Here is a 14,363-nt window from a genome sequence, read left to right as displayed (position 1 = left end):
ATTAATTGAGGATATGATAGGTAAAACAAATTGTCCTTTCTTGATTTGTCAAAAGGGAAGTACTTAAATGGTAACATTTACACGTGAACAAACTTTTAACTCAAATAATTATACCAAAAACATAATTTAGAAATTGTCTTTCCTTACCTTTTCGAATACGAAAAATTTTGACGTGGAAAAAAAATAAAGCAAGCTCCCATTTTGATCATAAATGGGAGAGTTACACAAATCTATAAAAGGGTCATTACCCAGCCTTTCTTCTTCATTCCAAAAATTTATTATTCACATTCCTTAATTTCTCTTGCGCAATGGAAAATAGTGATCAATTTTTCGACGGTTTTCTAATGTTATCTCTGTTTCCGCCATTTTTAGAAGACATTGTTATTGATGTAGATCCAATTAGCTATTGTCTTTCTCATCAATCGTCTTCTAGTACTACTGTTGATTTCCCTTTCTGTATGTTTCACCAAGTTTCTCATCCATCATCCACAACGTCAAGTTGTACTATTGTTGATTTCTCTTCCATAGATGGCGGCAAGGACGATCCTAATTCACCTTTTTTGACTCTCTTTACACAAGTTTCTGAAAACACTTCAAACCCCAATCTTGTGTTTTGCTTCATCAAGTCAAGAGTTAAATGCATCGGGTAACTGTGCTCCTAAAAGACGATTGTTACAGGAATTGGGGGAAGAGAAATTTGTTCCCCTTAAGAAAATCAAACTGAGAAACTAATCAACTGGAGAGAAAGGTCATTGGATAACAAAAAGGCTAACTAGAAGCGATGTGAATGGAGCTTCGAGGCTATTACTATCTCAACAAGACGTGAATAATTACATATTACCCTTTATGAACGAGGAAAAACATAGCATAATTTACCAATAATTGTGTGGAGTTGATAATACCGTATTTGATATGGATACACAAACAAGCCATAGTTTGACTCTAAAAAAATGGTCAACTAATAGCTTTCACCTTGTCAAAGCATGGACAAAGGATTTTTTTCAAAAGGAGGAATCTAAAAGAAAATGATGTAATCTCGATACGTTGGGAGAAAATAATTATAGATTTTGCTTTCGAGTTGCCACGAGGAATCAACTAGATCTTTGAGATGTTTATTTATTTATCTATTTATTCGTATGATTTACTTTTTAGTTAGTTATATTGAGCTTTAGCTTGGTGATCAAATTAGCAAGAATGGAAACAAAGTGTTTTAGTGTTGCTTCATTTATACAATCATTCTTCATTCTGAATTGATCTTTACATCTTGTTTGATGGTTGTTACTTGTTATTCCATAATGCATCATGTTGTATTGTATTGTTTTCTATGCTTACATAATGTCAAACATCAACAATGTGAAAACTTAGTTTGTTCACTGACAACAGTAAACCGATGATTTCTGTGATCAAAACTAGAAATCTACTAATCTGTGTAAATTGTAATGTTAGTCTCCTGATTGTGCTAACTTTGTGATTAGTAGAGGAATTTGCTTGTTCCATGATAATCTTATCTCATAGTAAGAAAATAAAACCAAATTTGAACCTGACTATTGATTATCAAGTCTCTACTTTAGTCAGGGCAACTTAATTAGTGGTATACTTAATTTTAGGTTGTAGCAGTGGCGTTTGGGTTGATGTTAAAGATTGGTTTTCTAATATGAGTTATAAGTTAACTTGAGAATATTTTTATGTGTGCTTTGGTAGCCTACTTAAACAGTCTTCGACGCCAAACTAAGTGTATCTTTGTTACGAGTGTTATACATCTAATGAAGGTTTTCTGGTGCGCAGAGAATCTATCTCAGGAATCATGTTGTTGAAATTCAGCACAATACATATAGAGAAAGCCTAAATCTCAGTACTATTGTTAGTGCAGAAATAGATAACTTCATAATAAGTTACCTTTTCTTTTTCAAGGTATGACAAAGTAGAATTTTTTATTCTTTAAAGCATAGTTAGAACATCAAAATAATTTTCACTTTTCCATAAATTAATTTTTATTGATTTATTTTCTATGTAATAACCTTATACTCATTTCATTTCACATTACTTTGGCCTCATATTAAAAATAGTTTTTTTAATTTACTTGTCCAATTTATGAAATCAAGAGAACTTTAGTATATTTTTCTCTTTCCACATTTAGTATTAAATAACAAAGAAAGTAGTAGTAGAAAAATTTAGAGCATCAACCATCATTAATGAGATTAATTTAATAAAATACATCCCTAATTAAAATTTGCTTAAACAGTGTCTTAAGTCGATAGGTATCTAGTAATATGAAATGGATAATAAATAACTTAATTGGGGTAAAATATGATGCCTCATAGTTTTCATTAAGATTCAGACGTATCGATCTGAATATTAAGATGTGGTTTCTAGATCTGAACACTTAATGATTAAGATTGTTTATTTTTAATATTTGAATATGCATATGATATTAAACATTATACTTATAAAATATTATTTAAAAATTCATTTCAGTAAAAAAGTAATATTTTTTTATTAAAAATAATATTTTAAATATTTATATTTGATGAAAAAAATTAAATTATATGATATGCAAATAAAATTATTGTAACATGAATATTTTTAAGAATTCAACATATAACATCTTTTCTTAATAAGAATCATTCAACCAATCAAATCTTGTTCTGACTCAGTTGGACAAATAAGATAACTTAATAATTGATTAAATTCTGACGTTCAAACATTATAAAACGTGTCAAATAATGAAAATATAAAACTCTCAAATATTTCCTCTTCTTTACATTAGTTGAAGTGCAAGTTCTTCACGTATATTGCTCATTATCTGTGAATCTGCAAAGCACTAGGATTGTTTATGGTTATGGTTAAAAAGCCAAATCGAACTGCAATTCGAACCAAACCGATTTAAAAACTGATATTTGATTTGGTTTGATTAAGTTTTATTTTTAAATATTAAAAATCGATACTATTTGATTTGGTTTTGATTTTACTAAAAAAATAACCGCAAAAATAACCAAACCAGATCGATAAATTAGATATATATAAATTTATAATTATTCATATATTATTCATAAATAAATTAAAAATATTTGTTAAATTTTAATTAACTTAAGTATTTAGCTTTGCAATTTTCTCAAGCCAACACTTTAGCCCAACTATTACAATCTTAAGTCCAAGTCCATCAAAATCCATTTTAGTTTTTACCTACCGTACTTCACATAAAACAGTCACATTTCTCTTAATCGAATCACTTTATTCGTGTAATGATAACTCTAGTATTGCTTAATTAAACCGACATTAGTTTTTTTGTGGATTGTTCATGTACTTGGTGTTTGCGTCAATCAGTATACATACGTCCTCAAAAAAATTATTACTTTTAACCTGAACAAACTAGAAAAATTGAATCAAATTGAACCAAACCGATAATTACCAAATCGACGGTTATTCTTTTCGTTTGGTTTGGTTTGATTTTAGAAATTTAAAAAATCGACTAGATTGGTAGATTTTGATTTTAATCAATAACCGATCCAAATCGAAACACGAACGCCCCTACCTGTGTTGAGTCACATTAGGTTAAAAATGCATATAATGCAAATTCAACGGATTCTATTAGAGATAATAAATGAATGAAGAATGTTTTACTAAGTTTAACAACCTAATGGAATAGGTGTCTAGATTGGCGGTAAAACGAGTAGAAAACTCGAGTCAAGAAGAGATAATTTATCGGTAGCAGGATTTTTCGGCCTCATTATTAGGCTTTCCCATCCTAAAACATGTGCTACTATAGAATCTTTCCCAGGAGAATTGCCGCATCTTTGATAGCTCATGGCTCGGGAACGTAATCACATCACCGAATAAAGTATTTTAGAAGACACATATTGGTGCGCGAGAGAAGACAATTTATATTACATTTCACAAAATATCAAAACAGTAAATAAGCGAGCAAACAACACATTAGGCCAACAAATAAAATATCCAAAAAAATTAAAAAAAGAAAACTAAATAATAAAGTTATATACAAGTCAATATGTATTAGCTCGAATTATGGTTATCCCCAGCGGAATCACCATCTGTGACACCCCTATCTTTCCCAAAATTATTTTGAATATAGAGTTTTTTCAATTAAAGTGACATTTCGAAAAGGGATAATTAATTTATGGAGTCGTCACTTGAATTTGAGTTTTAGTGTTCCAAGTCACCTTATTTAGATCCCTAATCAAAAGGAAGTTGACTCATTTTTTATTGGTCTGCGAACTAGAAGTCTAAGTAAGGAATTTTGTTGACTGAGGAGAAGGTGTCAGGCACCCCTCAAGTCCCGTGGTTCTAGCATGATCGATTTATCAACTTGTCTATGACGACTTAATTTTGGATATATTATACTTATTAGCTTAAGAAATTTACTTATATCCCGCCTTCTTTGATTTATTTTAAACTGCTTAAAACTGTCTTATTTTTTTTAGTGTGTGGTGTATTGGTAGCAGCGCTTTCCAATTTTGTCATAAATTATTTATTTATTTATTTATATTTCAAAAACTAAAATTAGTTTTAAATGTTTTAGATCCTAATATTTCTATGTTATTATTATTATTATTGGTCATGCAAAAATACTAAAAATAATTTTAACTTTAAAACTTTTCATATGCCACATTTTGGCTATATCTTTAACTAGTGAACTTAGTCGCGCCACGCGCGGTGTATAAAAGTTTTAAAGTTGTTTTTTTTAATTTTTAAATTCAAATAGATTAGATAAAAAAATTTAACATTTAGATTTGTAATTTTAACTTGATTCATTAATTGATTTTATCAACAAAAAAATCCTTAAATTAGCACTGTTTAATACCTAAAAAAATAAATTTGGTTGAATAGTACCTATTCTTTTATGTTAGTTATAATATAATAATTAAAAATTTATGACTTTATTATCCATTTGAATGAGTTCTTAAAATTAAATATGGTCACCTTTGATATTTTGTAAAAATTTTGAAGTGGAACGTTTAGTCTTTTAAATTTTTTTAAAATGTCAAAAGAATTAAAATAGTAACACATCGAAACACGCTCTTAGAAATATGAAAAATTATTTGTAATAGATAAGCTACCTATAATTTGAAGGCCTAAAAGAGTACTTCAATTGTATATTAAAATTTGAAGTTTTTTTACTATATGTTGATTCATTGGAAAGGAAATGGACGATACATGATTTTAGTTTTGCAAAATAATTTTTGGTGATATAGGATTAACAAAAATAAAAATATATTATTGTTATATATTGTGGTTAAAATACATGATAAAATAAGTAATAAATGACCAATTATAAAAGAATGATAAAAGGTTTTATGTTATAAAGTTTTAAAAAATAATTCTTATAACATCTAATAAAAGCTTATAATTAGACTCTTGGGTTTTTTTAAAATAAGGTAAATATAAAAATGATTGTTCACAAATAATAGGAATATTTATAATTATTAACGATAAATAATATTTTCATTTAATTAAAGTGTAAGAGAAAAAGTTAAGTAAATATTTAGAATAATTTTAATGGAGGATGAATGGTTAAGTAATAAGTATATTTGGAATAATTATCTCTATTATGTTTCCCTTAATAAATTCTCTCCTATAATTCTACATTTCTTTGAATTTATTTCAACACTATTTTTCGATTCTCCCCTTTTTCTTATTTTCTTTTTCATTTTTTTCATCTTTGCTAATTTAATTCAACTAAGAAAAAAGTAACAATTAGCATCGTATCTTAAAAGAATCAATTTAGCTAGTCTTTAACTTTTTAACTAATTTATATTTTTAAAAAACAGTAACCATTAGCATAATATCTTAACATAATCAAGATAGCTTGTCTTTAGTTTTTACTAATTTATGCAAAATGTCAAAAATAAATTCTCTTAATTAATTTTCTTATATTTTTCATGATTCATATTTAATTGAAAATTTAAAAATAACTTCATAATAATTTTGATTATCCCCCACCGCTAAGTGTATCCACAAACACATTTTAATGTTTTTTGAGAATTGGTTTTTATGCTAACTTTTATTAATGATCTTGCTCTTATAATTTCATAAAACAAAATCCAAATCAATTTTTCTCTTAATATATTATTTTATTTTGTACCCTCCCTATTTAGAAATAAAAATAATTACTCAAAGTAGTCTTTGTCGATAGCTTTTGCACTACAAAATTAAAGTAGAGGACAATTAAGCTCAAAACAAATATATTTGGATAGAAATATTATTTTGATGTGTTTTTAAGATGTCACAAGCTTGCACATTAAGTAATTGGGGGTTATGAAGGTATAAAGTTGGAAGTTACAGATATTACTAATAAGTACTAATTAAGTATAGAGGTTATGAAAGATGAAGAGGTGTGAGTTTAGAATAAAAATAAATAAATAGATTAAAATAAGAGAAAAAGTAAAAAAAATCATATTTTTTAATAAACGAAAGTATGTTTGAGTAAAATCCTCCACCATTTATGGTTTAATTTTATTATATGACATATTTTCTGTTTATCTTATTTTAGAATTTTAAATTAATTAAAAGTCTCTAAATATGCTTCTACTAATAAACATTACTTTTACTAATTACTATTATTTTGAACAACATATTTTGCATTGCCTAATATACATACATACATACACACATATAGGAGAGAATTTTTTTATATTATAGGAGAGAAATTTATTAAGGGAAAAATTAATTAAAAACAAATTAAAAGGGGGCAGAGAATCGAAAAGTTAATCAAAAGGAATAGAAAAAATTTAAATTTGTCAAAAAAAGTAATGATGCGGATGTTATAAAATAAAATTGTAAAAATAGTTGATTTTTGTTAATTGAATTCTCTAAATTGTGAAACAACTTTTTGACTTATAAATAATTTCTATATCTAAATAATATAATTAAGAATGTAGGGTTATAATTATGTATTTTCACCATATCATTGTTATGTGATTGTGACATATGAAATTGTAAGAGGAATCGGTTTATTTGATTCTTAGCTATATAAGAAAAATAATTAGTTTAATGATATTTTTTTCAAAAATTAATATATAATATTGTGTTGATTCTTAATGGCTCATATTGTTAATGAATTAGTTTTTTAATTGAGTTATATGATTTTTTTTTCATATTTCAATTGAGGATTCTTTTCATACTCTATATATTTCTTTTCATATATATATATAGGGATAAAGGTCTGAAAATTACTTCAACTTTGGTCAAATTTGTTGTTGCGATACTAAACTTTCATGAGAACCTATTACCTCCCTAGACTATTTAATACCGTATTTTAAACATATATATTTGCCCACGTGGACATAAAAAATAATGCAAAATTATAAATAGTAATGTGTCCACGTGGGCACATATATACCTTTAAAATACACTATTAAATAGTTCAGAGGGTAAAAAATACAGTATTAAATAGTCTAGGGAGGTAATAGGTCCTTCTGAAAGTTTAGTATCGCAACAGCAAATCCGACCAAAGTTGGGGTATTTTTCAGACCCCTTATATATATATATATATATAACATGTTTGTGTGCAATATTTAGTATTTTATTACACTTTATATTGAGATTTGAAATATTACTTTTTTTTGTTACTTATCTTTGTTATATATTTGTATAACAATTTTATAGCTAGTGAGCATGAAGAGATTATTAGATGAAATTAAATTTCAGAGCTCTTGTTGCATTGGAGATTTGGCTGGAAAACTATAAGCAATCCTTACAATAACAATAACAAAAAAAAAAACATAAAAATATAGTTAACTAATCAAGCAAAAATATTAAAGAATTTAGTTATGATTTGAAGAGGAAAGAAGGATCATGTTCTCAACATAACATATTTCAATTCTCCAAAATCTACAAAGAGACGAAGAGAGTAAAAACAATCAGAGTCTTTAGAAACTATAAGAATAAGCAAAGAAAAAATCTCAAGAAACTACAAAGAGAAGCAAAAAAAAATTATTTTTCTATAAAAAATTCATGATTTGTATCATCAATAATCTAAAAATATAATATTAAATGTATAATTACAATACAAAAAAGTGATAATTATAACTATTAGACATGTCAAATCATTTTACCTCGTAAAATCAAACTATGCAAAAACATCTAACATTCTTCATTATACATCTCTCTCCCGTAAAATCAGATCAAGGAAGACAAAAAAAACTAACCAATCAAAGTGACAAAAGATGAAGAATAAGAAAAATTAAAATAAAATAATCATCATACATGTCTCAAAGTAGGTTTTTATAAGTGTAATATTCAGGAGTTGTAAATTTGTATATTAAATAATTTGATGGTTATGAATATGAAAGGTTAGGAGTTATATATATTACTAAATTAATTAAGATTTGAATTTATGTAATTGAAGAGGTATGAATTAAGGAGATGATTTTATAAAATAAAATAATTGAAGAAAAATAGAGAAAATATAAAAAAACCACAAAAATAAATAAATAAGATCTTGGCCATTGAGAGGTGCCACATCACTTCTTTTTTTATCTAGCTTTATATATATACTAGTGTACTTGTCCGCACTTTGCGCGGTTATAAGAAAAACTTAAATATATTTTAAAATAATTAATTTCACTATTTGATAAATGTTTTAATAAATAATATAATAAAAGAGAGAAACACAAATTAAAATACGACTTCGATATTACTTATTCAAAAAAAATGCTAAAAATAAATTTTCATATTGATAAAAAAGTTGAAAATATAAACGTTGATATGAAAAGTTAAAAAGTTGTTCTCTCTCAATCTATTATTATAATATTATCGTGGTAATTATTATAAATAAATTGGAGTAATAACTGTACAAAGGATGACACCTTCTTTAATGTAGAAAAAATAAAAGAAACTTTTATTTGCTTTCAATAATAATAAATTTAATACACATTAATCATATATTCACATTTATTATGGTAAAAAGAAAAGAGAAAAAAATATTACTCTTATTATCCTTATTTACACTCCATTTATGTTGTTAAGAAGAAAATTAATTTATATATATGATATTTTTTTAACACTTTTAAAACATAATTTTGTTATTGAGAAAATTAAATTATGGAATTTAAAGTTTTTCTCGAAAAAAAAAAGAGTTAAGGAAATTATTTTTTTTAGTTATATATATATATATATATATAATTTTAATTTTACTATACATATAAATTTGATCATTTTTTTATAAATATTTTTATAATGCCCCTATTTATAGGACAACAATATGAAATATCAAATGATATTATGAATATGATTATTAATATAATTTAGGAGTTATGATCATCAAAAGTCATTAAAGTACGGAACATAAAGATACTTGAATTTTTATATTAAAAATTATGAACCAATGGAGGAGCAGTAACTGATAAACAATTTTACTAAATCATTTTTATCCTAAACAAATACTTTTGTATTTTAATTTCTGACCAAACAAATTGTAATAATGATCTTTGAAAATCTCAAAAACTTGAGAACTTCTAATATTAATAATAAAAAAAAACTAAAAATATGAAGACTACAAAGTTCCATATCAATAAATATTTTTTTCTTATAAATTATACAATATTATAAAAATTATGAATTAACTTTACATTCTCATGTTCTATCATTATAGTTATTAAAAGTTGATTTACATGACTACAAAATTATATATACATGCTTTATTGAGTAGCATACATGTGTGTTGACTTTCTTTTCAGGTTCTATTTTCAAAAATATCCTGACATGAAAACAAAATAAGTTAATCATACAACAACAATAACGACAAAAATATAAAAATAAAGTTAACTAATCAAATAAAAACTTTAAAGAATATTTAATTATGAGTTAAAGATAAAGGAAGGATCTTGTTATCAACATTACATAATGCTCCAAAACCTACAAAAAGAAGAAAAAAAAATCTCTATAAACTACAAAGAGAAGCAAAGAGAAAAAATCAAGCAGTTTTTTCTAAAAAAAATTTGTGATTCATAATATCATGAATTCAAAAATAATAATATTGAATGTATAATTGCAACAGAGAAAAAGTGATAACCATATTAGGCATATCAAATAGTTTACCTTGTAAAATCGAATTGCACAGAAATATCTAACAATCTTCATCCTACAAAATTAGATCAAAGAAGACAAAAAATTAACCAATAAAAGCGATAAAAGATGAAGAATAAGAAAAAATGTAAAAAATATAATCATCACATATGTCTCAAAATAGATTTTTATAAGTGTGATTTTGAGATGTCATAAATTTGTATATTAAATTATTTGAGGGTTATGAATATGAAAGGTTAGGAGTTATGAAATTTATTAATATTTATTAGAAGTAAAAATTATGTAATTGAAGAGGTAAGAAAATAAAATAATTGAAAGAAATAAGAGAAAAATGCCAATAAAATCACAAAAAAAAGATAAATAAGAATGAAGCCCTTAGAGAGCACCACATCACCATTTTCATATTCAAATTTATTTTATAATATATATATATATATATATAAATTATATATGATTCTTAAATAAACTTATAAACCTTTTCTGTTATTAAAATATAAAAGATCATTTAATGATTAATCAATAAAGACCAACTAAATTCTTTTTTTTTTATCAAATATACTTTTTAAGACTTCCACGTTAATCTTCCAAAATTTTAAACCTTGGCCACTATTTTATCACTAGAATATCAAACTTTACATAAACTTAAACTAATATTGGCTCATTTAGCACACTTGACTAGCCATCAAATAAATAAGCATGAAAATGAAAAAAGTTATTAATTCTTGTAAATATAACTATTCTCAAACAGTAAATAAGTGATGCTAAAGGCAAACATGAACCCAAACAAATTATATTTAAACATCAACAAGAGAGAAATCTGAGAATCAATCAATGAAAGAAACTAAAATTAGACTTTTGAGTGTGCAAGAAATAAGCATTTGCTATATCAAATTTAATCTAAATTTTGACATATAAAAATCTCAACATATTTCATATTATAACACTAAAGTTTAAACACAAAAAATTTGAACAACTTTATAACATTGGAGTCATGTCTTATATATTTGTGAAATCAAATAATATAATGAAGATCAAGTGTTACCTTTTGTGAAAATTAATTCACAAAGAAAAGACCACAACAGGAATCACGAAAGCAAACCTCGAACTCAACCCGTATTGTTTTCATCTTTTCGCGAATGTATTGTCTGTTGTAGTATAGATGAATGAGTTTTGTATGTGAGATGGGTTTGGTATTGCTTTTTTTTTCTTTTCCCCTTTTGTTTTTTGCAGATTGTTTTCTTTATTTCTTTTTTTTTTTTCTCTTTTTCCGTGTGGGTTTTTTGTTGTTGTCCTCTCTATGATTGTGTGTGTATTCTGATGTATATAGGATCGATATGTGAGGGTGAGGGTGAGAGTGGTGTAGTTGTGTTGTTCACGAGGAGTAGTGGGATAAAGGTTTTAGGGAGTGGGTAGTTTTTAGGTTTATTTTTTATATATAAATTAAATGTATATAAAAATTATAATAATAAAAATATGAACTAATTATTTGAACTAATAAATTATAGGAAAAGCGAAATAGCTAATACAAAAATATAATTAAAAAAACACTAACTTAATTATTTCATTTTAAAAAAATGAACGTATTAAAATAAGATAAAATGAAAAATGGCTAATTTTGATTCAAAGTAAATATTTAAATATTAAAGGTATAGCACTTTGGGTTTGGTAAAAAATTAGGTGTTCACAAGTGGCACCACACTTAACCTTCTAGGTGGGCGAACCAACTAATGCAACCAGAACTTATATTAGTTATTCAACTTATGAAATACGACAATAATATAGAAGCTCAAATCTCATCAATGTAAGAAACAAAAAAAACACTAAAGCCTATTACATATCGTTTCTCAAAACCTGAAAGTCATCACATCAAGGACATCTCCTCTCAAAATACCAAGTCTAAGAGTATTAAAGACACCCGAATAAATAAATAGAATAGTTTATGTCCAAAAACAAAGGACATCATGCCATGACCGAGAGAATCCAACACAAGCTAGAAACAATATCTCACCCTGAAATCTGATGTGGTGGAGACTGTCTAGAGTTCAGGCGAGTCAAAGTCGTTGGTACACTCGCTGCACTCCACAAACTAAGAAACAAAGAAAAACACAAGTAAGGGTAGTACACGATAACATGTACTGAGTATATATCATCAACCGAATCAAATAGAAACCAATATGCATATAGTAATAGCATGAAATAAACTGTATAGCACTTAGAAGGTGGCAAGCAGCAAGCAGCAAGCAACACGAACAAGTGACAACAACAATAAAGCAAGTACGTAATTAATTACAATATCAAGAACATACATGAGGACTCATGCCTCCACACCACGCTCTTTTGGGAAATGACTTCTTTGAGATTGAGTACATTAATTTATTTTAATATGTTTTTTTAAATGTTATCATGTCGAAACGTGACACCTGATCCAATAATATCATGCCGGCTCGTGGCACCCGATACAAATATATCGTGTCAGCTCGTGGCACTTGATACAATAATATAGTTAATTCATCATTTATCATCACTTTCCATTTCATTAATAATATTTCATCAAGCCTTTTTTATTCAAGGCATCACTTTGATAAAGGAAGTTCAAGATTATGGATTTCGCGGTCTTGGGATTACAACTCAATCACAATAATTTATATATCATCAAAACCACAATAATTGAGTACATAGAAAATTTCACAATATTACATTAATGACTATTAATCACTAGTAAGAGTCTCTCTATCACATAGAACAAACCATAACCTACCTTAACCGAAGAACAAAAGTCAAGCAAGCTAATTCTCCAATGTTTTTCCATTTTTCAATGCCTCAAAAGGTTTCTAATCTATCAAGTATGCTTAATTCATAAGTAAACGAATCCGTAGAAACCCATATTACTATATATTTAGCCTAGTGTCATGACCCGCCACTTTGCCATTCAAATAAGGCATAAATAGAAATGGGGAGAAACTAGAGTTGTGTAGAGGTTTGCGGAACACTCTAGAACTCCCTAGCTATTTTCTTGAAAGGCTTTAGAATATCTAGACTTGTAGAGAATTCTAGAATATGGACTATATGAAGAGACTTGTGTAGTAATTTTTATTTACACTTTCGCCCTTAGGAAGTAGCATAAATAGATGGCTCTCATTTGCAACTCATCCAAGCAAGTTGTAAGCAATATTCCACAAGCAATACAAAAACCTTCTTAAAATCTTTGTCTTTCTTCGTTATCTTAGCAATCTAAGTTTCAAAGGGCTTATTTGAGCTTACAAGATCGTGAAAGATTTGTGAGTAAGTTGTCAAGTGTCGTACGGAGCTATTGTAGAAGTCTAAGTTTGTGACAATGTGGTATCAGAGCTAGGTTTGATACTAAGAGAATGACCAACAAAGTAGACTTTAATGCTGCTAGAACCACCAACGTCAAGCTGGATGGTGGAAAGAAGCACTACAAGGGAAGGAAGGACCTTAAGAGTAGAGATGAGATGTTGCTCGACCCTACACCAAGCGAAGCGTTAACATCTCACTCATCTTCGACCACTGAAGAAAGTGATTATGAATGTGGTGTGGAGGACATTGACGTCACACTCGGAGTAGAGTGGGTCTCAAGGGTTGACATGGTGAGGCAGGCCGTGAAGAACTTAGGAAAGCACTTGAGTGAGGTCGATGGAAAGTTCAAGACACTTAAGGACTTTACCCTTGAGGAGAATGACAGCATCCGCAAGGAGTTAGAGGGTCGCCAGCGTGCCGAGTTTGAGATGAAGGAGGCCATCACATCCTTGGAGTGTCAGCTCATGGATGCACTAAACACAATTGAAATCATGAGGGTTGAGATGAAAGCACTCCAGGAGGGCGTGGAAGTTCGAGGACCATCATCGTTCAACCGAGATAAAGAGGTCAAGGTCGAGGCTCCCAAGTCACCTATGTTCAAAGGCACTCGTGACACACAAAAGGTGGAAAATTTCCTATGGCACTTGGAGAATTACTTCAAGTGTAGCTGAGTGAAGAGCGACGAAACAAGATCAACATTCTCGTGTTGTATCTTTTAGAGATGGTCATGCTATGGTGGAGGCGCAAAGAATCCAAGTTAGGCAAAGGTCTTTGCACCATCAACACTTCGGAGAAATTCTGAGAAGAGTTCAAGAAGGCTTTCTGCCCTAACAACGTCATCTATGAGGCCAGGCGTAAGTTCATGGAGCTGAAGCAGACATGCAGTATTCAGGCGTACGTGAAGGAGTTCACCACTCTCACGCTTTAGATTCCCAACATCACATATGAAGACATGTTGTTCCACTTCATAGAGAGATTGCAGAATTGGACCAAGACGGAGT

General features: G+C 27.8%; 1 pseudogene; it reads left to right on the top strand.

Annotated features, from left to right (window-relative positions):
- The first annotated feature begins 308 nt into the window (after positions 1–308).
- Positions 309–1,107, top strand: LOC125855884 (B3 domain-containing protein At2g33720-like; annotated as a pseudogene).
- Positions 1,108–14,363: the final 13,256 nt, after the last annotated feature.

The sequence above is a fragment of the Solanum stenotomum genome, chromosome 2 (assembly GCF_019186545.1).
Source record: "Solanum stenotomum isolate F172 chromosome 2, ASM1918654v1, whole genome shotgun sequence".
Lineage (NCBI taxonomy): Eukaryota > Viridiplantae > Streptophyta > Magnoliopsida > Solanales > Solanaceae > Solanum > Solanum stenotomum.
The sequence above is the reverse complement of the archived record's forward strand: the minus strand, read 5'-3'. Positions and strand labels throughout refer to the sequence as shown.